The sequence below is a fragment of the Lissotriton vulgaris genome, chromosome 2_2, assembly GCF_964263255.1.
Source record: "Lissotriton vulgaris chromosome 2_2, aLisVul1.2, whole genome shotgun sequence".
NCBI classification, from domain to species: domain Eukaryota; kingdom Metazoa; phylum Chordata; class Amphibia; order Caudata; family Salamandridae; genus Lissotriton; species Lissotriton vulgaris.
Window position 1 is genome coordinate 104,824,315 of NC_141688.1, and position 24,371 is coordinate 104,848,685.

Consider the following 24,371-nt stretch of genomic DNA (forward strand, 5'->3'; position numbering starts at 1 on the left):
ATCCGGATCTCAGCGCGTTCGAGTCACTGTGCCGGAAGAGTGACCGGAACTCAGCTGAACACGCCGTCTTTCGGCGCAGCATTGTAGGATGGCCACACCAGTACGGCAATTTGCTGGACACCACCTCGGCGCCATCCGGATCTCGGCGCGTTCGAGTCACTGTACCGCAACAGTGACCGCAACTCAGCTGGACACGCCGTCTTTCGGCGCAGCATTGTAGGATGGCCACACCAGTGCGGCAATTTGCTGGACACCACCTCGGTGCCATCCGGATCTCGGCGCGTTGTGCTGCCTTCGGCCTATTCGCACATCGGTCCGCTACTGACGCCGCCTCACGTGCCAACGGATTTTCTACGCTTTTTGTAGCCCTATGTCGCATAACAGGTCATGTGACTTGTTTATAAAACTTTTCATTGGTTCATTTTACTTTTGGTTTCCTAAAGATGGAAGGCTTGGTCATATGACCTAAAAATAACACTTTTCATTGGTTTAGAACATTTTTTTTTCCCAAACGATGAAAGCCCCACCTTGTTTCTGGATCATTCAGACTGAAGCTGGCGTCAGCATGAGAGCACCACCATCTCGTGGCTCCGTCGTGGTCATTCCGCGAGCAATCATGGCAGCCGCTCCCCACCGGAAGCCTGCGGAGTCGGGGGCCCCCAAGACTTTTATACAATCTTCACGGCTGAGGGGACGCTTTTCGAGAATGGAGCCCAAGCCCTAGCAGGCAAGCGTCCGAGTTCCAAAGTGTCCCAGGGCCATTTCAGTGGACCAGGCCCAAAACCGAGGAGCCGTCCGCCATTTTAAGAGCCATATGGCAGCCGCCTATCGCTGCACTGCAAGAGTGGGAGCAACTCAACAACATGGTGAGCGAGACGCTGTGGCCGCAAGAGCGAGCGCAACTCAGCTAGATGGCCGCCACCTGGGGAGGCCCGTTCACGCCGGCTCCCCCACGCCCCCCCCCCGGGCCGCCGCACGCCAATTTTCGGAGCAGCATTGTAGGATACCAAAACCAGTGCGGCAGTTTACTGGACATCACCTGGGTGCCTGTCGTACATGTTGTGTCAGCCATGTGACACTGGACACAGACCGCTACTGACGAGGCCTCCCCCCGCACCACCCGGGACGCCCCACGCTGTTTTTCTGTGCTGCATTGTAGGATCCCTAAACCAGTGCGGCACCCAGGCGACATCACCTGGGTGCCGTCCAGAACTCTGCACGTTGTGCTGCCTTGGGACTATTCGCACAACAGACCGCTACTGACGAGGCCTCCCCCCGCCCCACCCGGGACGCCCCACGCCAATTTTCGGAGCAGCATTGTAGGATCCCTAAACCAGTGCGGCACCCAGGCGACATCACCTGGGTGCCGTCCAGAACTCTGCACGTTGTGCTGCCTTGGGACTATTCGCACAAAAGACAGCTTCTAACCATTGTTGCTTTTTGTGTTGAGAAATGTTTAAATGTTTTTAGTTTTTGTTCCGTTTGTTAAAGTTAGTAGTTAATAAAGTTTTATAACCTTACTTTGTTGGAGTGTTATCTATTTTTTTAAAAACGGGTGAATGGGGCCTTGATTCGGGTTATTGTCATGTGTGGGCTTTGGAAGTGTGCTGCTGCAGGATCGGACATTTCAAACTCAAATGCACGTTCTTTTTCTTACCTTTCCGAAGCATGGAGCGCAATAGCAGGCAGAGAAAGGGTGATGCACGTGTTGAACACTACCTGACCTGGCAAGTTGCTGGCAGTGCCCCCCCGCCCGCTCCTGAAAGAGGGCACACACACACCGCCGCCCCGAGTACTTCACAAATCTTTAAAAGACCATGCGCTTGTTCATGAGGCTTAAATGGTTTATCACCTCTTCTAGAACCCCTACATCGACCCTCTGACGTTTCATGGAAAAATTACCATGTAACACAATACCAAGCCCTGTCAGCTGAAACCCCCAAGGAATCGTGGGGCATATTATCAAGGGGGTTTATCTCCGCTTTTTTGGCTTTAAAAACCATGAAAGCGGAGATAAAATTATTTCCCTATTATCAAGCTGTCGCTAACACCAGTTAGTGACAGCTAAAAGGAGATAGCGACCATCTTGGGCCCCGCTTTGCATGTCAGTGATACTTATCACTAATGACATGCAAAGTGGCGTGCCAAGATGTTAGCGACTGGAAACAGTCCCTAACATCGCTACCTTCTATTACCAACTTTTGGAGATATTCGCGCTAAGCGCGAATATCTCCTAAATCTAACACCTGCCCTGAGCAGTTCTTAGCCATGTTATCCAATGGGAGGTGGATAACATGGCTAAGAGCATTAGGTCGATAATACATGAATATCGCTGACTTTTCTGCGATAATAGCAAGGTTTATCTGCGATAAAAATCGCCGATGTGCGGCGATAATTTTTGTCTCTAAACAAGTTAGAGACAAAAATTATCGCTAGTTGTTCGTAATATGCCCCCGGGTTTTTGCTTGCAGAAATCGGGAGGCGGGAGACTAGCACTGAAATCAGTACTCACACGCCTGAATCAGGAGGATTGGCATGTCTGAATTCTCTACAGCTGGGGCCATAAACTACATCCGCAGGGTTAGATGATAGCCTGGAACCAGCCTGGAATCTAAAATGGCTGTCGTGCACGACAAAATTGTGGCATTCGAAAAAAGGCAAGATGGCGCAGCCGCTGGAAGAGATATATCAACATATATCAGCCTCCTCAGCCACCCTCAGGAAACATAAGGGATTAGGATATGTCTCCCGCACCCCCTTATACCTAGTACTTTAATTAACGAAGCACAAAATGGCGAATTCCCGTTTCGCTACCAGTTTGCGGCCCAGTTCGCGGCCCGTGAAGCGCTTCTACCGTGAAAAATCATTTTTTTTTTTTTTTCCCCACGGGACCCTTTAATAACCCCAACAACATTCCTAGGGGGTCAAGAGGGGGATACCTTGCCCCCTTTCATTAAATTCCCCCTTAGTTTTTCACCTTTTCTTCTCTCTCGATCCTACCGAGAGACAAGATGGCGGCCGCTCCGGACTGTCACGCAGCAAAAAAAAAAAAAAAGCTCACGCACAGCCGCTGGAAGAGATGTATCAACATATATCAGCCTCCTCACCCACCCTCAGGAAACATAGGGGATTAGGATACGTCTCCCGCACCCACTTATAACTAGTAATTTAATTTACGAAGCACAAAATGGCGAATTCCCGTTTCGCTACCAGTTCGCGGCCGCGCTTCTACCGTGAAAAATCATTTTTTTTTTATTTTCCCCACGGGACCCTTTAATAACCCCAACAACATTCCTAGGGGGTCAAGAGGGGGATACCTTGCCCCCTTTCATTAAATTCCCCCTTCGTTTTCCACCTCTTCTTCTCTCTCGATCCTACCGAGAGACAAGATGGCGTCCGCTCCGGACTGTTTAGAATGTTGACAGACACCGGAGAGCCAATCAGCTTTCTGCGCGCAAAGTTCCGATAAGCGAAAAGTAAGCGGACCGGATCGCTGCCCAGAGCGCTGTTACAGATATATATCTTGGTTTGAACGTTAATTTCTCAAAAACTACTGGAGCACATATATTGAGACCTAGCAAAGGCACATCGGGCTAACAGTCCCTACAATTTTGCCAAGTTTCGTGCAAATCCATTTAGCCGTTCGAGCTAAAAGTGAGTCCAACCGCCCTATGGAAAACTCAATGCAAAAAACGCGTTTTGGGACCCCCCTTTTTTCTCAGCCCCCCCTTGACGAAACCCCACCAAATTTTCAGGGGCTGCTCAGAAACAAAATGTGCCATTTTCCTGAAAATTTCAGCCGATTCCGTCCACAGACGCCAAAGTTATTAGACATAGAATTTTCAAAAGTCCCATAGGGAAAAAATCCTAACTATATATACCTACTGGCTATCGCCAGTAGGTAATATATATATATATATATATATATATATATATATATATATATATATATATATATTACGCTCCAAAGTCCTTCCCACTTCTCCTGGAAAGAATGACAGCACTCGAAGTAGAGGTATACAAACGCGCTTAGATTTTAATCAGCGGAGGGGTGCACACAGACGCGTTTCGGCGGTCTGCCTTCGTCAGTGTGTGATGCACTGTGTTTGTAACCGACAATGTTTTATCATACATAGTCACTCCCACTCCCAGTCAGGTGTAGACACAAACAAGGGGACTGAGGCCCAACATGAAACAAAGCGGCCATCTTGTAGTGTATAAAGTTATAACACAACAGTAAGGTATTAGCTGCATAACGCCCCCAGATGGGCAATTGCATTGTATCCAGTTAGGTAAAACATAATATATTTACAAAGATTAGCAAAAAATAAAGCCGTGGATCGGCTTAAGTCCCCATATAAACATGTGCCAAATTACCTGTATAGAAAGAAATTAAATTAAATCAATTCTCAAACCACACTATGAGCTGAACATAGCTAAAAGAGGGGTTTCATGTGAGTGGGTATTTAAGTGAGATGCATCGTGTGCAAAATCGGCCTGGGCATGTGTAGATGTTCTCAATATGAACTATATGTCGAACGAAAATTTTACACAAATTCAAATCTGAAACAAAATTGATAAAGTGCTATTATATACAGTGAGACATGTGTATGTGCGGAGGCATTGGAAATAGGCTTCTACACTGTTAACAAAGTATTGATGGTCATTATCACGTGCCTGATTATGGGTTCTATCAGGAGAAGCATATAATATCAATCCAATAACCGCATGATGTGTCTCACATACTGCTTTGCACATAGAGCTACTATGTACAGAGAGCGAAATGGATATACTATTCAGAGCTAACCAAGTGTGATAATCTGATAGGTTCTAATATCAGTATCATCAGTTGCACTATCACCTTGGAATATTGTATATCAGATCTTATGCTACTCACTTCCCTAGATGGAAGGCCATCTCCTCCCCACTGTTGAGGCCTTTAGGATATTTGGTACACAGATCAATGATGTAACGGGACTCTAGTCTCCTTAATCTGCGTAATCGGTCCCCTCCACGAACATTGTGGGGTGCAATATCGAGGCCGAAGTACTGGAGTTTACTCCGATCTCGATGGTGTACCTCCGCAAAATGGCGAGCCACCGGATAAGTCTGATCAGTTTTATCGATGGCTCGCATATGTTCCAATACCCTGAGCTTGATCTCCTTAATAGTGCTCCCAATGTAGCGTAAGCCACAGGGGCACTGTAGGCAATATACAACATACTGGGTGCTACAGGTGATAAATTTATTGATATAGATTTTCTTGCCAGTCTCCGGTATGGTATATGAGAGTACGCGTTTACTACCTGCGCACGCTTTACAGCGGCCGCAGGGGTAAAAGCCTCGTTGCTCCTTCAAAGTGTTCGTTCTCAAGGACACCTTTTCGAGATGGCTGTGCACCAGTGTATCGCCTAGAGATTTAGCTTTGCTGAAGGTAAGGAGTGGGTGAGGTGGGAGATCTTCTTTGAGCACACTATCTGTTAGAAGAATGTGCCAGTTCTTACGTAGCATGGCTCTGAAATTGTCTGCACCTGTTGAATAGGGAGTTATGACTCTGAACTTGCCTTGGTCTTCACCTGGCTTGCCCCTACGGTTCACCTGATCGGTGTTGTTAGTAAGGAGGGACTGTCTCTCTATTTTCCTTACTCTTTTCAGGGTGTTATTGAGCATGCTCTCGCCATATCCCCTAGCTTTAAATCGGGATATGCATTCCGAAGCAGCCGCTTCGAAATCCGAGGGTTTGGAGCAGTTCCTGCGGAGTCTTAGCAGTTCCCCGTAGGGGATACTTCTGATTAATTGGGGTGGATGGCTACTGCTGGCGTGCAACGTAGAGTTACCAGCAGTTTGCTTCCTGAAGAGGTTAGTGTGGAGTTGGCCGCCTTCTGCATATATTTTAAGGTCCAGGTAGTCCGCTGCCACCGGACTCACTGTCCCAGAAAATTGCAGATTCAGTTGGTTGTTATTCAGTACATTGATGTATTCCCGAGCTGTCTCAGGTGTGCCACTCCACACGATGAAAAGATCATCGATATATCGATGCCAACAAATTACTTTGCCCTCTTCTTCCCCAACTTTGCAGCTCCTGGGTACCTGCTCCTCCCACCAGCCCACGAACAAGTTCGCGTAGCTGGGAGCGAAGCAGGTACCCATCGCCGTGCCAGACTTCTGGATATATAACTGCTCCTCAAACAGGAATATGTTATGCTTTAGACAGAATTCTACGAACTCCAGAATCATTAAATTGTGTCTGGAAAATCGTAGTTGGCGTTGTTCTAATGCCCATTTCACCGCCTCTAATCCATGGCTATGGTCAATGATAGTGTAGAGGCTGGTGATGTCTAATACCATTAGAAGGTAGTCCTGTTCCCACACCAAATTGTTCAATTTTATCAAAAAGTCTTTTGTGTCTCGTATATATGAGTCCAAATTGGACACAAGAGGGAATAAGGTGTGGTCCACAAAGCGAGACATGTTCTCCGTAAGGCTCCCGATAGAGGAAATAATCGGGCGTCCAGGTGGGTGGTCACGATTTTTGTGAAGTTTTGGGAGGTGGTAGAAGGTTGGTATCATTGGGCAAGTGGTACGCAGGAACAGATGTTCGTCCTTATTCAGCATATGTTGGTTGTACCATTTGGAGATGAGTTTATCATATTCAATGATACTCTGTTGGTAGGTATCATTGGTGCATTTGGTATAGAAATTCTCATCTGAGAGCTGCCTCAATGCTTCCTTAGTGTAGTATTCACGGGTCATCAAAACCACGTTCCCGCCCTTGTCAGAGGGCTTCACAATTATTTTCGTGTCCATCGTTAATTCTTTCAAAGCAGTTCTCTGTTGTTCCGTGATATTGTGGTGGGGGTTGATTTGGTTACTTTTCCGTAATTTTAATAGGTCATCATTCATCGCTTCCGAAAACACATCTATGGCATCCCAAGGGGATTGAGGAACAAAGGTGGACGGAGGTTTAAAACCACTATTTTCACTGTCCTGTTCAATGCCTTGCAGTTCAGCTCTCTGTGCTGGATCTAAGTGTCATGAAATCACACCACAGCCTCTCCAATCCCCAGAAAACCTGCAGCATGCACGTTAAACAAAAAGAAGAAAACTATATTTCATTTAGGAAACCCACCCCTGTCCCGTGCATCCTGCACTCCGTGTTAAGGTGTTAATGTGTATGATCTTTCAGGAATATTGTTTGTGCATGTAATATACAATGATAACACTGATCTCCTTTTTTGTGACTCTTGGCGGGGTAAGCTTTGGGTTAATCTGTGACTTGGAAAGTGGTAACAGGCGGTATACTTTCCTAATACTTTGGTTAAAACAACATTGGTTTCTATCTCGTTTCTGCAGACAAGCGGCAACACGCGTTTGGTTAACTTTCTGAAATACGCGTGTGTTCCGCTTCTGAAAAGACGCGTTTGTTTACATTTCTCTCTGTGCGCACGGAGAGAAACAGAGCATCGGAAGGCACGCATGCGTCTTGACGTTCGGGTGTGGTTCCTCTATAAAAACCACACCCGAGCTTCTGGAAGACGCTTAGCCTTCCAGCCCTTCGTGAGGAAACATCGCGCTTCTCAGGAAGACCTTCAGGATTCCTTCTTGGCTCGCAGATTGCAGCGCTCCTTTCAAGGACGGATTCTGGACAAAGCAACATCATGATTAAGAAAGCTAAGTGCAAACTCTTTTCTTTTTAAGGCGCCCACCGCTAGCAACCTACTTGGAAAGAACAATTTTTGGAAACATTCTCTCTGACTACAAGAGGAGAATTTACAACAACAAAAGACTTTTGTTTAAAGTGTTCAAGGGAACATACTGTGTGATTTGTTTAAAGTAGTTACAGATTGTGAATTCAGTTTAGGTTACGTGTACATTCTTGTTTGCTGTATGTGCATGTACATGTCTTTTAGTTCTATAAGCAGGAAAACAAAGTCAACTGAAAAAACGTGGAAGTGGTGAAAGTTAAAACAGTTAGCAAGAAAGTAAGTGTAATGGGAAGTTGAGCTAATTTGGAACCTATCTTTTAGAGTTGATATAATTGTGCATTTGTATCTTTGTAGTGAAACTACATCTTCCAACGGAATCTCCTTCAACTTCACATCTCTGCTAACCAGTACCGACACACCACACCACTTCCAGGACGCGAAGCCAATCTTAGTAGATCGCAGGTAGGACTTCTAAATCTGAAAATAGATTGAGAGAATTGCAGTGTAGTAAAAGTGAGAGAGAGTGTCAATCCCTTTTGAGAATAAGAAACTAAGGTGAGCTTGTTGTTTTGCAGGTCGACTACAAGAACTCACATTAGCGTCAGATCCGGCCACTCTCCCTTTTAGCTATTCAGTATCTTGGCGTGTAAATCTACTAAACCACCAGAGGTAGGATAGGTTTCAGGGAGTTTGGCTCATAGCGTCTCTGCAAAACCCTACAAGCACCTTACAGGTAAGATCGCACAGCCTTGCAGGTAAGAGTGACTTGAATCACCTGACAGAAGGCTAAGCCCACGGAAATAGTTTTGCCCAGACGCTATGGACCAAACAGGTGAGGTGTCTCTTCAAGACATAGCAGTTATGTTAGCGCAGATTAGGCACGAGAATGCAGAGTTACGTAGGGATGTTTCTGAATTACAGAATAATTTGCAAACTACTAAAACATCTTGGACTTCTCCTATCCGACCAGCTACCTTCCAACCTCCACTGCAAACTCTGTATAGGGGAGACGCATCTAGTTCCCCTTCTGCATCCACTCAAATCCAGGTAGTTACCCCTATTTCTGTACCCTTGGCACCGCCAGAGAGATTCTATGGGGATTGCAACAAGTTTGCTATATTTTTAAATCAATGCCATTTGCATTTTGTAGCTAAACCCACAGCATTTCCAGATGACTCGGCGAAGGTGGCTTTTATCCTCTCTTATTTGGGTGGTGAGGCAGCTCTTTGGTCTGTACCCTATGTAGAGAGGGATGATGCTATTTTGTATGATCTAAGACGATTTAAAAATACCATGAAAAAACTATTTGCCAAACATGTCTTTGTGCAGTCGGCCGATCACGAACTATTAAGTTTGAAGCAAGGGTCTTCAGATCTTCTACATTACATCTCTTCTTTCAACAGGTTAGTAATAGAAGCTGAATGGCCAGAAGACAAACGAGTGTCTTTGTTCTATAGGGGTTTGAAGGACGATTTAAAAGACATGGTTACACAGATCCTTGATCCTCCCACTGGCTGTGAAGAATTTATAGATCTAGTAGTTAAGTTGAATCACCGCATAATGGAGAGAAAGGGAGAAAAAGGGAAGACAGATTTCAAGTTCTTTTTATCTAGAGACAAAGCAAATTCTAAAAACGAAACCACGCCTAGGCAGGATCCAACAGAACCAATGCAAATTGGGACAGTTAGAGGTCCTCTGTCCAAAGACGAAAGAGAGAAGAGGAGAAAGTTAAATCAGTGTATGTATTGTGGGAAGTCAGGGCACTTTGTCAAAGAATGCCCGACTCGACCCACAAAACCAAAAACAAAGTCAGTCGATGTCAACGCGATATCGCAGGCGGAAAACTTGTGAGCTCGATAGACCAGGAGGTCAGTTTATCGGGTAAGCAGCTTAGTTTGGCCTCTAATGCTCCAACTATCTCCCATAGTCATCTTAGTATGAGAGTACTACTCCAATCTCAATTAGACAACACCCGCTCTTGGTCAGTGGATGCTTTAATAGATTCTGGAGCCACTGGCAATTTTATTGACACCCAATTGTTTGAGAAGTTAGGTTTGCAAAGAACCGAGAAAAAATCCCCAGAAATAGTTAGGGCCGTGGATGGAAAAGAACTAACTTCAGGGCCAATACAACATCACACTGAGATCTTAACTATGTTATGTGCAACTAAACACAGCGAAGATATAACCTTTGACATAATTGATGCCCCTCAGTTTGGTTTAATCTTGGGTATCCCTTGGTTAGTCCTCCACAACCCTTATATAGATTGGGTTAACAGAACCATTCTCTTCAAATCTGATTACTGTCATGCAAAGTGCTTTAGGCAATATCCTGGTACAGATCTCATAGTTCAGGGCTATAATTTTCCCAAACAAATTCAGAGTGTACTAACTATTTCAGGGGTTCCAGAAGATTATCAGGACCTACTGGATGTATTTGATAAGACTAAAGCCAACACCTTGCCACCACACAGGGATTATGACTGTCAAATTGACCTAGTTCCAGGAGCTACATTGCCATGCAGTAGAATTTATGCCCTTACTGAGAAGGAAAATGAACATCTCAGGTCATATTTGGATGAATATCTTGCAAATGGATTTATTAGACACTCTAAGTCCCCAGTCTCCTCTCCTTTATTTTTTATTCCAAAGAAGGGAGGGGAATTGCGCACCTGTATTGACTATCGCGCAATTAACAACGTGACTGTCAAGAATAGATACCCATTGCCCTTGATTCCGACTTTACTTGACCAAATTAAAGATGCAGCAATCTATACTAAACTAGATTTGCGAGGAGCCTATCACCTAGTAAGAGTCCGAGAGGGTGATGAGTGGAAGACTGCTTTCCGCACAAAGTTTGGACTATATGAGTATCAAGTCATGCCCTTCGGACTCTGCAATGCTCCAGCAGCATTTCAGTTCTTCATAAATGAGGTTCTAAGGGAATTTCTTGATGTATGTTGTATCGTCTATATTGATGATATTCTCATTTACTCCAAGAATGTGTCCGAGCATGTGAAGCAAGTACGAGCCATTTTGAAACAGCTTTTACAGAATTCTCTATTTGTGAAACTAGAGAAAAGTCTGTTCCATGTTACCACTGTAGATTTCTTGGGGTATATCCTCAGTCCTTCTGGCATAGAGATGGATCAAAAGAAAGTACAAGCCATCATTGACTGGCCCATCCCAAACAGTGTTAAACAAATCCAAAGCTTTTTAGGATTCGCAAATTTCTATAGGCGATTCATTAAGGATTTTTCACAAATAATCACCCCAATCACAAAACTGCTGAGAAAAAATGTGAAATTTGAATGGGATCTCGAAGCTAATAAAGCTTTTCAGAAATTGAAAACTCAATTTACTACCGCCCCGATTCTAAAACACCCAGATCCATCTCAACCATTTATCGTAGAGGCTGATGCTTCCCAATTCGCTATTGGAGGCATACTTTCCCAACGAAGTACTAACACTGGTCAGATGCATCCTGTTGCCTTTTTCTCTAGAAAACTCAATCCAACAGAGCAGAACTATGCCATAGCAGATAGAGAATTGCTTGCCATTAAAGCTGTCTTCAAAGAATGGCGACACTACTTGCTAGGGGCCAGACACCCAGTGACCATTTACACAGATCATAGAAACCTTCAGTCACTTAAATCTGTAAAGGCCTTGTCTGCTCGTCAGCTAAGGTGGACTTTGTTTTTCAACGATTTTGACTTTATCATCACCTATCGTCCCGGGAAAGAAAACAATAAAGCGGATGCTTTATCAAGAATTGGAGGTAGTGATGATATGAACATAAGACAAGAGCCTATACTTCCGATTATTCCTGCTGAACGTTTTCTTGTAGGCCTTGTAGATTCTGATGTTGCATTAGATCTTAAAGAAGCATTCCAATCTCAACCAAAGGAGGATTGGAATAAGGCCTATCCTTCGTTACAATGGAAAGAAAATGTTTTGTACATGAATAATCAAGTATTTGTACCTGTTGAATCTCTTCAAAAAAAGGTTTTGCAGTTGTATCATGATACTTCTCTGTCAATACATCCTGGTGTTACAAAGATGTATCAGTTGATCAAGAGAAAGTTTTGGTGGCCTTCATTGTATAAAGACATACAACATTACGTAGATACGTGCACAGTTTGCAGTCAGAACAAGCCTGAACATCATGCTCCTAGTGGTCTCCTTTTGCCTTTAGCTTTACCGCCTCAGCCATGGCATACTGTGTCACTTGACTTCATTGTAGAATTACCTTGTTCCAAGACAGGTCACACTACGATCCTCACTGTAGTTGATCATTTCACTCGCTATGCTCATTTCATACCTCTTTCTAAGCTTCCCACAGCTTCCGAATTAACTCAAATTTTCATGAAAGAAGTAGTGAAATTACATGGAATACCATCAGTCTTAATATCTGACAGGGGCCCACAGTTTATTTCTCATTTCTGGCGTAATTTGGGGAAGGCTTTGAAAATGGAAATTCGTACCTCTACGAGTTACCATCCCCAAACCGATGGGTTAACGGAGCGAACAAATCAAACTGTTGAACAACTATTACGTTGCCTGTTAGCCTCTCACGATCAGGATTGGTCAGACGTTCTTTGGGCCGCAGAATTTGCCTATAATAATGCTGACCACTCTTCCATTGGAATGTCCCCATTCTTCTGCTCCTTTGGTTATCATCCTAAGGAAATACTGGGATCAGATTTGGGTTCAACTTTAGTTCCAGCAGTTTCTGATTATGTAAAAGACCTAGTTGACATTCAGCAAGAAGCTCAACAACATCTAGCACAAGCCAAAGAAACCCAAAAGAGGTATGCCGACAAACATCGTTCTGAAACACCTCAGTACGCGGTAGGAGACAAGGTCTGGTTGGCAACTAAGAATCTTAAATTGAAGTGTCACAAAACTTTCCGCCCCAGATTCATAGGTCCTTTTCCTATAGAAAAGGTGGTTAACCCTGTTTGTGTGAAATTAACGTTACCAGCTAGGTTTCGCATTCATCCTGTATTTCACATGTCCTTGATTAAACCCTGTAATCCTGAAACCAGACACCTTAAAAACCCTCCAGCTATTGAAATTGATGGAATTCCAGAGTTTGAAGTTAAAGCTGTATTAGACTCCAAAAGGGTAAAAGGAAAATTACATTACTTAGTTGACTGGAAAGGCTACGGTCCTGAGGAGAGAACTTGGGAACCGTTGGTGAACCTGCAAAATGCTCCCAAAGTCCTGAAGATTTTTCATACTAAGTATCCTAATAAACCCAAACCAGTTCCTACTGTGTTAGGAGGGATTCTACGAGGGGGGTACTGTCATGAAATCACACCACAGCCTCTCCAATCCCCAGAAAACCTGCAGCATGCACGTTAAACAAAAAGAAGAAAACTATATTTCATTTAGGAAACCCACCCCTGTCCCGTGCATCCTGCACTCCGTGTTAAGGTGTTAATGTGTATGATCTTTCAGGAATATTGTTTGTGCATGTAATATACAATGATAACACTGATCTCCTTTTTTGTGACTCTTGGCGGGGTAAGCTTTGGGTTAATCTGTGACTTGGAAAGTGGTAACAGGCGGTATACTTTCCTAATACTTTGGTTAAAACAACATTGGTTTCTATCTCGTTTCTGCAGACAAGCGGCAACACGCGTTTGGTTAACTTTCTGAAATACGCGTGTGTTCCGCTTCTGAAAAGACGCGTTTGTTTACATTTCTCTCTGTGCGCACGGAGAGAAACAGAGCATCGGAAGGCACGCATGCGTCTTGACGTTCGGGTGTGGTTCCTCTATAAAAACCACACCCGAGCTTCTGGAAGACGCTTAGCCTTCCAGCCCTTCGTGAGGAAACATCGCGCTTCTCAGGAAGACCTTCAGGATTCCTTCTTGGCTCGCAGATTGCAGCGCTCCTTTCAAGGACGGATTCTGGACAAAGCAACATCATGATTAAGAAAGCTAAGTGCAAACTCTTTTCTTTTTAAGGCGCCCACCGCTAGCAACCTACTTGGAAAGAACAATTTTTGGAAACATTCTCTCTGACTACAAGAGGAGAATTTACAACAACAAAAGACTTTTGTTTAAAGTGTTCAAGGGAACATACTGTGTGATTTGTTTAAAGTAGTTACAGATTGTGAATTCAGTTTAGGTTACGTGTACATTCTTGTTTGCTGTATGTGCATGTACATGTCTTTTAGTTCTATAAGCAGGAAAACAAAGTCAACTGAAAAAACGTGGAAGTGGTGAAAGTTAAAACAGTTAGCAAGAAAGTAAGTGTAATGGGAAGTTGAGCTAATTTGGAACCTATCTTTTAGAGTTGATATAATTGTGCATTTGTATCTTTGTAGTGAAACTACATCTTCCAACGGAATCTCCTTCAACTTCACATCTCTGCTAACCAGTACCGACACACCACACCACTTCCAGGACGCGAAGCCAATCTTAGTAGATCGCAGGTAGGACTTCTAAATCTGAAAATAGATTGAGAGAATTGCAGTGTAGTAAAAGTGAGAGAGAGTGTCAATCCCTTTTGAGAATAAGAAACTAAGGTGAGCTTGTTGTTTTGCAGGTCGACTACAAGAACTCACATTAGCGTCAGATCCGGCCACTCTCCCTTTTAGCTATTCAGTATCTTGGCGTGTAAATCTACTAAACCACCAGAGGTAGGATAGGTTTCAGGGAGTTTGGCTCATAGCGTCTCTGCAAAACCCTACAAGCACCTTACAGGTAAGATCGCACAGCCTTGCAGGTAAGAGTGACTTGAATCACCTGACACTAAGTCTGCAAGGTCCTGTGTTTGTTCCATTTCCAGATCTGTTAAAATCTCGACTGAGCGTAGGTCTTTACCTCTCAGTACGTCTGATGCTGTTATTCTTTGCCCTTGGTTCTCTTTAGATTGTAGATGTGGCCGCATTTTAAAGTGCTTATGTAGTTTAAGTTTGCGGGTGAAGCGGAACAAATCGATTTTTGTTTGGGTGTATTCCAACTCACTACTTGGACAAAAGGTCAGTCCCAGACTTAGGACTTGTTCTTCTTCTTGTGTCAGTTCTTTAGGAGTGAGATTGACCACCGTTAGGTTAGTAGCCATGTCGTTGATGATAGAGTTGTCTGGGGGGTTGGTGGTGATATTAGTTCCACTTAGTTGGTTGGCTGTGGCTATTGTTTCTTGTTGGTGCGCTTTCGATTGGTCCAACGGGGTGCTCGAGCGCCTCTGCCTCTTCCTCTTGTTCCCCCCTCCTGCCCGTCTTGTTCTGCGTCCTTTTCTGCTCCTTGGATATCCGTGTCTGGGGGCTTGTTCTTCCCTCCTCGGAGCCATGTACTTTGGATTACTTCGTACTCCTCCTGAAAAGGAGTCTTGGTGCTTTTTCCCGCCGTTTTAGGCCCCCTATTGGTGGTACGTGTATCTGGGTCTGACTGATTTTCTTCAGCTTCATTCTCAGTGATGTCAGATTCGGAGGTGACTTCTCCGGTACCGCCAGATGTTACAACACCTTCTTTTCTGCTCTTCTGGAGGGCTTTGCGAGGAGCGTCAAACTTTTTTGCGTACGTGAGGACGCGTCCAGTTAGGTAGTCGTTGGCGTCCCTTTCGTATTTTTCCTGTTTGCGGAGCCTTATTTTGGATTCATACTTGGTTAACCTGGCCTTCATCTGTTCTTTCATTTGTGTGATGATAGTTACTTGGCTGGGATCAGTTTCGCTCTCAAGCTCATTATCAATCACTTGAATGTCTGCCAGTGCTCGCTCCCTGTCGCTCCAGGCATACTTCACCAATATTTTCAGTGTGCCCTCACAGTAATTTGCAGTATGCTCGAACCAATCCGTTAGCAGTTGCGGGTCCGGATTTTCATAGGAGGGAACGGTGTGGACTCTCAACCCCCTTGGTACTCGTTCTTCCTCAATGTAATTAGTGAGGCTAGTTGCCTCCCACCATTTACGAATTTCCCTTTCGTGCAGGCGTTCCAGTTTCGTTATTTTTGTCAGAAGTGGATTGTTGGGTGTCTCCACTGTAGGCGTTCCAGATGGCGCAGGCGGTCTTGTCTGCCTTTTGAACATGCCCTTTGCTGCCGTTTGCCGTTCCGCATCTGAAAACATGTCGGAACAACGCGTGTCATACACAGTATAAGTTCTTACTGTTGACTCGCGTTTTAGATAGTGCTACCCCTCCCGCTGTATTAAGCGCGCGTTCTTAGCCTCAGTCCTCTGTCGCCTTGCCACAATTCCAAAACTCCCCGAAATACAGAGACGGGAGTAGCAATCAATGCCTGCATATAATACAATGCTCACCGGAGACGTCTTCCTCGGGAGATGCGGGACTCGCGTTCTCCTCCGTAGTCCGTGACCAGACTCGAACTCCCGGTTTGGATCAGGCGGTGCGCAGCCGTGCACTCAAGAAACGCTCCTTCTCCACGAAAAAAACAGCTGCTCACTCGACGGCGGGTGCTGTCGGCGGCTCGTGGACACCGCCACACATTACGCTCCAAAGTCCTTCCCACTTCTCCTGGAAAGAATGACAGCACTCGAAGTAGAGGTATACAAACGCGCTTAGATTTTAATCAGCGGAGGGGTGCACACAGACGCGTTTCGGCGGTCTGCCTTCGTCAGTGTGTGATGCACTGTGTTTGTAACCGACAATGTTTTATCATACATAGTCACTCCCACTCCCAGTCAGGTGTAGACACAAACAAGGGGACTGAGGCCCAACATGAAACAAAGCGGCCATCTTGTAGTGTATAAAGTTATAACACAACAGTAAGGTATTAGCTGCATAACGCCCCCAGATGGGCAATTGCATTGTATCCAGTTAGGTAAAACATAATATATTTACAAAGATTAGCAAAAAATAAAGCCGCGCAAAGTTCCGATAAGCGAAAAGTAAGCGGACCGGATCGCTGCCCAGAGCGCTGTTACAGATATATATCTTGGTTTGAACGTTAATTTCTCAAAAACTACTGGAGCACATATATTGAGACCTAGCAAAGGCACATCGGGCTAACAGTCCCTACAATTTTGCCAAGTTTCGTGCAAATCCATTTAGCCGTTCGAGCTAAAAGTGAGTCCAACCGCCCTATGGAAAACTCAATGCAAAAAACGCGTTTTGGGACCCCCCTTTTTTCTCAGCCCCCCCTTGACGAAACCCCACCAAATTTTCAGGAGCTGCTCAGAAACAAAATGTGCCATTTTCCTGAAAATTTCAGCCGATTCCGTCCACAGACGCCAAAGTTATTAGACATAGAATTTTCAAAAGTCCCATAGGGAAAAAATCCTAACTATATATACCTACTGGCTATCGCCAGTAGGTAATATATATATATATATATATATATATATATATATATATATATATATATATATATATATATATATATATATATATAATTACCTACTGGCGGTCGCCAGTAGGTATATATAGTTAGGATTTTTTCTCTATGGGATTTTTGAAAATTCTATGTCTACTAACTTTGGCGTTTGTGGACGGAATTGGCTGAAATTTTCAGGAAAATTGAACATTTTGTTTCTGAGCAGCCCCTGACAATTTGGGGGGGTTTCATCAAGGGGGGGCCGAGAAAAAAGGGGGGTCCCAAAACGCGTTTTTCCCATGTTAATTTCCATAGGGCGGTTGGCCTCACTTTTAGCTCGAACGGCTGAATGGATTTGCACGAAACTTGGCAAAATTGTAGGGACTGTTAACCCGATGTGCCTTTGCTAGATCTCAATATATGTGCTCCAGTGCATTTTGAGTAATTTAGGTTCAAAAAAAGATATATATCTGGGCGGAGCCTAACCACACATCTGATCTGATTGGCTGTCAGCACTTCATCCAAGAAGTGTTGGCAGCCATCTTGGGACCAATATACATGATAGCACCTCATTAAAAAGCATTGTAGTTAATAGAGGGTTTTAGGACTTTAGTTACATTATAAATCATTTGTTGATGGTACCATACTCGTTTTAGGAATTGTGGTGGGTTCTAAGGTGATTTTACCATGTGAAAAAATCTTCTGCTGTGATATCATGAATATTGTTTGAAAGAAAACTAATATCTCATGATTTTCCCACAGTGGTTTGGAAGGGGATCTATAAGCTAAACTGAAAGCATATTTTCTGTAAATTCACATTATCTTTCACAGTCATGTGAAAATGAAGTCTGACATTCTCAGTAAAACATGTACATCCAACAAGGACAGAGACTGTCAGTTGATTCCTTTGTGCTCTACTGCAGCCTCTTAAAGTGTTCTAAAGAACAACTAGAGCGCTAACAGTCCTACGTATTACAAAGGTATAGCACACCTGGAGCCATCGTGATGGGAATAAAGTGGTAACTCTTAAAACATTTAATTTAAAAAGGAACAAAATGAGGGGGTATATTATGCAATAGAAGGTATTATTAGTGCTGCAGAAAGAAAAATTAGGGCACATTTTGAGTGACTTTTCAAATCCTCTTCTATTTCATTAAAAAATTCTGACATGCAGTCTCCCAAAATGGCCACCAGAGACAAAAGAGCCCAAATGTAGCCCAAATATCACCCAGATGTAGCCCAAGTATAGCCCAATGACAGAATGTCCCAGACTGTTCTAAAGAACAACTAGAGCGCTAACAGTCCTACTTATTACAAAGGTATGGCACACCTGAAGCCATCTTGATTGGAATAAAGTGGTAACTCTTAAAACATTTAATTTAAAAAGGAACAAAATGAGGGGGTATATTTTGCCATATGAATTATGATTAGTGCTGCAGAAAGAAAAATTAGGGCACATTTTGAGTGACTTCTCAAACCCTCTTCAATTTCATTAAAAAATTCTGACATACAGTCTCCCAAGATGGCCACCAGAGACAAAAGAGCCTAAATGTAGCCCAAATATCACCCAGATGTACCCCAAGTATAGCCCAATGACAGAATGTCCCAGAGTGTTCTAAAGAACAACTAGAGCGCTAACAGTCTTACTTATGACAAAAGTATGGCACACCAGAAGCCATCTTGATTGGAATGAAGTGGTAAGTCTGAAAACACTCAATTTAAAAAGGAACAACATGAGGGGGTTAATTTTGCCATAGAAAGTATGATTAGTGCTTCAGAAAGAAAAATTAGGGATCATTTTGAGTGACTTCTCAAATCCTCTTCTATTTCATTAAAAAAATTCTGACATGCAGACTGAAACATGCACTTTGAATACCAGCAGCAGACGTCCCTGGTGAGCAGTAGCTTTACTACAGTGATCTAATGTGCAACTAGAGTGCTAACATTCAGAATTTATGGCAAATGTGTGACACATCTGAATGCCTTCTTGATGGAACCAAAGTAAACAAGCATTGAAAATGCAATAGATCTCGCCCTCGTTTAAGTTAAAGCCATTCTGTTTGTAATGAGGTGGCTTTTTAGCTTTGCTTTTATTAGTGTTTTTTCAACTTTCATGTAAATAACATGCATCTGTATGCATATAAGTATATGTATCCATGCATTTATGTTTGTATTTATATAGATATACAGATGATATATGTTTATATATGTATGTATATATATATATTCACTGAAAAAACCATAGGTTATAGACCATTTATAGTTAGGAATTAGCATTTACAAAACCTTGAAAATTCACTGAAAAAAACATAGGTTATAGACCATATATAGTTAGGAATTACCATTTACAAAACCTTGAAAATTCACTGAAAAAACCATAGGTTATAGACCATATATAGTTAGGAATTCGCATTTACAAAACCTTATTTTACTCACACAAAACCATTGAAATTCCATATATAGTTAGTTGCACTAACTATATATCGCGCACCCGCAATCCACTGCTGATGATGTCACATATTACATCATTCATGACATGGTCAGTGACATCACTGATGACATCACTGATGACATCTCAAATGACATCACTGATGACATTACTGATGACAACATCCAGTGACTGTATGTTTCTGTAAAGTTAAAATATGTCTTACATGTTGAAGAATGAGTGGATGTATAAGTGTCTGGATGAAGGATTTAGTAGGTGCATGACTGACTGTATGAGTGAGTGATTAAATGTGTCTCACTGAGTGCATGGGTTAGTGACTAAACTGTCTTAATTTGTGCATCATTATGTCTGTTGTTCTGTAAACTGTTGCATGTGTTGATAAGTAGCTATATGAGTAACTATATGTGTTATTGATTGGTTGCCCAAGTATTTGTATGGGAGACTGAGTGTGTGTGTGGGTGGCTGGGAGGTGTATGACTCTGTGCATAGATGTGTGAGCAGTTGATTCACTAGATGTATGGTTTCAAAAGTGCATGTGGAAACAGCTGTATGGGCGGTTGACTGTGTGCATGAGTGTATTGGTGAGTGAATGGATATCTCAGTGCTACATGTCAAAGTAAGTACATATGTAAAACACAGTACATGTGAGAGTTGACATATATAAATAACTGTGCATAAGAGCCAGTGAATGTGTGAGTGGCTGTATGGATCATTGTGAACTTGTATCAGGGATTGTATAAGAGAGTAAATATGTTTGAATAAGTAAAGTTTGTATAAATGTATAGTTGAGGAAATGGAGGTGTGATTGATTCTTTGCATGACTGACTAGGTGTGTGAGTAACTCCATGGATGAGTGACAGTCTGTGAGTGTCTGTTTACACTGATTGTATCTAAGGTTATATTAGAGTCTGAAGAGGTTCATCGTATTATCACATGAATGATATCATCAGTGATGTGATCAGTAATGTCAAATGAGATGTCATCAGTGATGTCATCAGTGATGTCATTTGAGATGTCATCAGTGATGTCATTTGAGATGTCATCAGTGATGTCATCAGTGATGTCACTGACCATGTCATGAATGATGTAATATGTGACATCATCAGCAGTGGATTGCGGGTGCGCGATATATAGTTAGTGCAACTAACTATATATGGAATTTCAATGGTTTTGTGTGAGTAAAATAAGGTTTTGTAAATGCGAATTCCTAACTATATATGGTCTATAACCTATGGTTTTTTCAGTGAATATATATATATATATATACCAATGTTTATAAAAAATAGCATGCAAAACATAGCAATAACATGTCAACACAATACCACTGAATTGAAATTAATTAATTAAGCACCTCTAAAACAGAAGCTTGCCGTATTAGAAAAGATTGTGTAAGACTGCTTGTCCTACTGCCACTTCCGCATCCGTAGCCAAATCCAAACAATAACGCAGCGTAAATGTATGTACACTTTTCCATGTTACAACACAGCAAATTTTGTTCAATGGCACTCCTACAAAAAGCGCCACTGAGGATGATACTGCTCTCATAGAAAGAGCCTCAGGCTTGAAAGTAAGTGGCCTGCCTGCAGAAAATAATAGCAGCTGCAAGCCACCTGGCAATAGTTGCTCTAGTCACTGCAGAACCTGGCTTTTGTGAACCATAGGAGACAAACAGCTGATCAGATTTCATTACAAGACCGGAGGCTACCATTATGCATACAACTTTTAATGCAGTCCAAGCATAGCCGCATACATCACAAAGCAATAGTTCCAACTTAGAACATTATGAACCAACAATAGTAACAAGCACTAGGCAATCAGCCTCTTTTAAATGCGGCTCCAAGCAGATAAGTCAACTTCCTTTTACCTCCTGAAGCTTCTTCTTTTTATGTGTTACTTCCTCTAATATGTGTATTTTAGCAATATTACTATTTGATTAATGATATTAATAGATATGTTATGAACTTTATTTCATCCCTACAACACGTTTTAACCACATGTTATAGAACCTGATTTATTCCTACAGCACTTTTTCGCTATCCTTAATAATCGGCTGGAACCCCGTTTACCTTTCCTTTTGTTCGGATTTCCGACCTCCAATTTACGGAGGTCGGCTCTCGTATTACTTTCCCACATGTCTTCCCCCAAAGCGTAAGTTTCATAATGCTGTGATACCACACACATTTGACCGTATTATTCTGGGAGAGAGTTTCGTCCTTTTATACACCTCTCCCCCTTGCCTTTTACTCTATATTTAGCCGCTTTTGGAATCGCTTACCTGCCAACGACGCTCCTCCATTTTCGGAGCCTCGCAAGTAACGCGATTTAGAGAAATGCACCTTGGCAACACCCGCGTCGTGTACGAGGGCTGCCAAGGGGCCTTTCTCTTTTCGCTTCTTCGTGGAATTCAGCTGTTAGAGACCCGAGCAACGGATTTTAACCCTACTTGAGCGTCTTATCGGTCGATTACTACTGAGCTTGCTTTCTAGTTCACACTTTTAGATATTCAACATTAAGATTACCCCTTATTTATTTTTAAATAACTTCCTTGTCCTACTAGACCTTACCCCACCCAGTTTTGTTCTGATACCTACCTCATAATTTAATATATAAAAAAAAGGGGAGAGTTTATCTGTATTAAATATATAAAAAAATATTTAAAAAAAAGAAGGGAGAGTTTACCTACTTTAAATATTATTATTTCAAAAGGATCAGACACTTATTTATTTAAAGTCCACATGTCTGACTCAGATTAAGATTCAAATCATACTAATACAGCAGAATCTGAATTCCCTAATGAAGCCATCAAAAAGCTTATTCATCAAGAAATGAGATCATGCATGTTCTCTACTCTCTCCCAAGTTATATCGTCCAAAAGATCTTTCCTTCATGAAGAAGATGATCTGTCAGACCTTGACATAACGGATGAGAATGAACTCACTGAAACAAGGGGTAAGAGGCATAAAAAATTCAAGAATATTGAATATACCCCAGAGAGCACAGGAGGTCCTAGCACCTCAAGATTTACAGGAGGTCCTCGCACCTCTTTTGCCTCAGGTGTCCCTCGCGGCACACATACAAAAGGTGTCCTTGGCAGGCACAAAATTAATAGGTGTCCCTCGCGGCACAATACATCAAAGTGCTCAAGACAATGATCCTATTTTTCTATCTAATGATAATGATGATGGCTCTGAATTCCCGGGCGAATACATTCTTGATCTCGATGAGGATGATGAAGATATTGATTCCCTTCTCTTAAATGACATTAATGTCCCATGTTCATCCAAAGATAGTATTATGGATCTATTGGGTGAGGAGCTGTTTTCCCCTTTCAATATAAAACATCCTAGAAGCTCTGAGTGGACCCCACATGAACATGTTTGCACATTCATAACTAAATGGCTTAGAATCCCTTTAGAGAGGGACACTCGCAACCTGTTAAAAGCCGAGTGCACCAGACCTTCAATTGAAGGTAAAGTTTGCCAGACTCCAAACCTTGACCCTGAACTCATTACTTATCTCTTTAAACTCGGAGAGACCCTCGCAAAGGCTTGGAAAGATCCCTTAAGATCTGCCAAGATAAAGTTCTTGACATCTTAGGACCCCTAACTAAGATCATCGGCGCAGCAGAGGAAAGTTACCTTAATGGGTAACCTCTGGATACCCATTCTATTCGGGGCTGGAGCCAAAGGGCCCTTGTCCTTTTAGGCAACGCTAATGCTGGACTTAATTCAGAAAGAAACAGAGTAGTTCTGACAAAAATTAGTCCTAAATTAAGCGATTTGGCCGATAAAGAAACCTCCATTAATCCTAAAGGGTTACTTTTTAGAGAGGACCTAATAAAAAATCTAGGCAAATACGTCTCTACCTTTACTGCCTTAGATAAAGCACACCAGAATATGAGGAAAGTTTTCAACTTCAACAACAACCTTTTTGGAAGGGCCGGAAGAAGAGGGCAGTCTTCCGGCCGCTTCAATCGACGGCCCTTTTCAAGCTATAGAGGTTATGGTAGAGGATACCAACCACCTAACCAACCACAGTTCTACCCACCGAGAGGAAGAGGTTTCCGCTAGAGAGGATTCAGAGAGAGAGGAGCTTCTACGGACTCCATCCCTCAAAGTGAGTACTCCTTCCCCTTCCCTTTCTTCGAATCCAAAAGTGGGAGGGAGACTGAAATTCTTTTACTACAACTGGGAAATTATCACTCAAGACCCCTGGGTTTTAAACACTGTACTCGGGTTTTCCATAGATTTCATCCAAACTCCAGTTCAGAGTTCACTTCCAAACCCGATTCCCCTTACACTAGATCAAGAGAAAGTAATAGAGGAAGAAATTTCCTCTATGCTCAAAAAAGGAGCAATTGTAGAGGTGCTCATCGAATTTATGAGATTTATAAGCACACTCTTCCTTGTGGGTTGGAGACCTGTTATCAATCTGAGGGAACTCAACAAATTCCTTGTCTACCGACATTTCAAGATGGAGGGCATCCATCTTCTCAGAGATCTTTTATTGAAAGAAGACTGGCTAGTCAAATCAGATCTGAAGGATGCCTACTTTACCATTCCCATGGCAAAGGAACATCAACCCTTTCTTCAGTTTATTTGGAAAAATCATCTTTTTCAATTTCAGGCTCTTCCCTTCGGCCTCTCCACTGCCCCATGGTGTTTCACCAAGGTATTGAGAGCAGTTGCGTCATGTCTAAGAGAAAAAGGTATTCGTCTCATCATTTATTTAGACGACATCCTTATTCTTTCACAAGATTATGCTCAAATCATCCTATATCTCAAGACAGTTATAGACATTTTAGAAGTCTGGGTTTTATTATAAACAGGGAAAAATCTATTCTAGTTCCCTCAAAGAACATGGAGTTCCTGGGTTTCACAGTAGACACAATAAACTGTCTTCACCTTCTTCCTCCCAAGAAGATTGCCAAA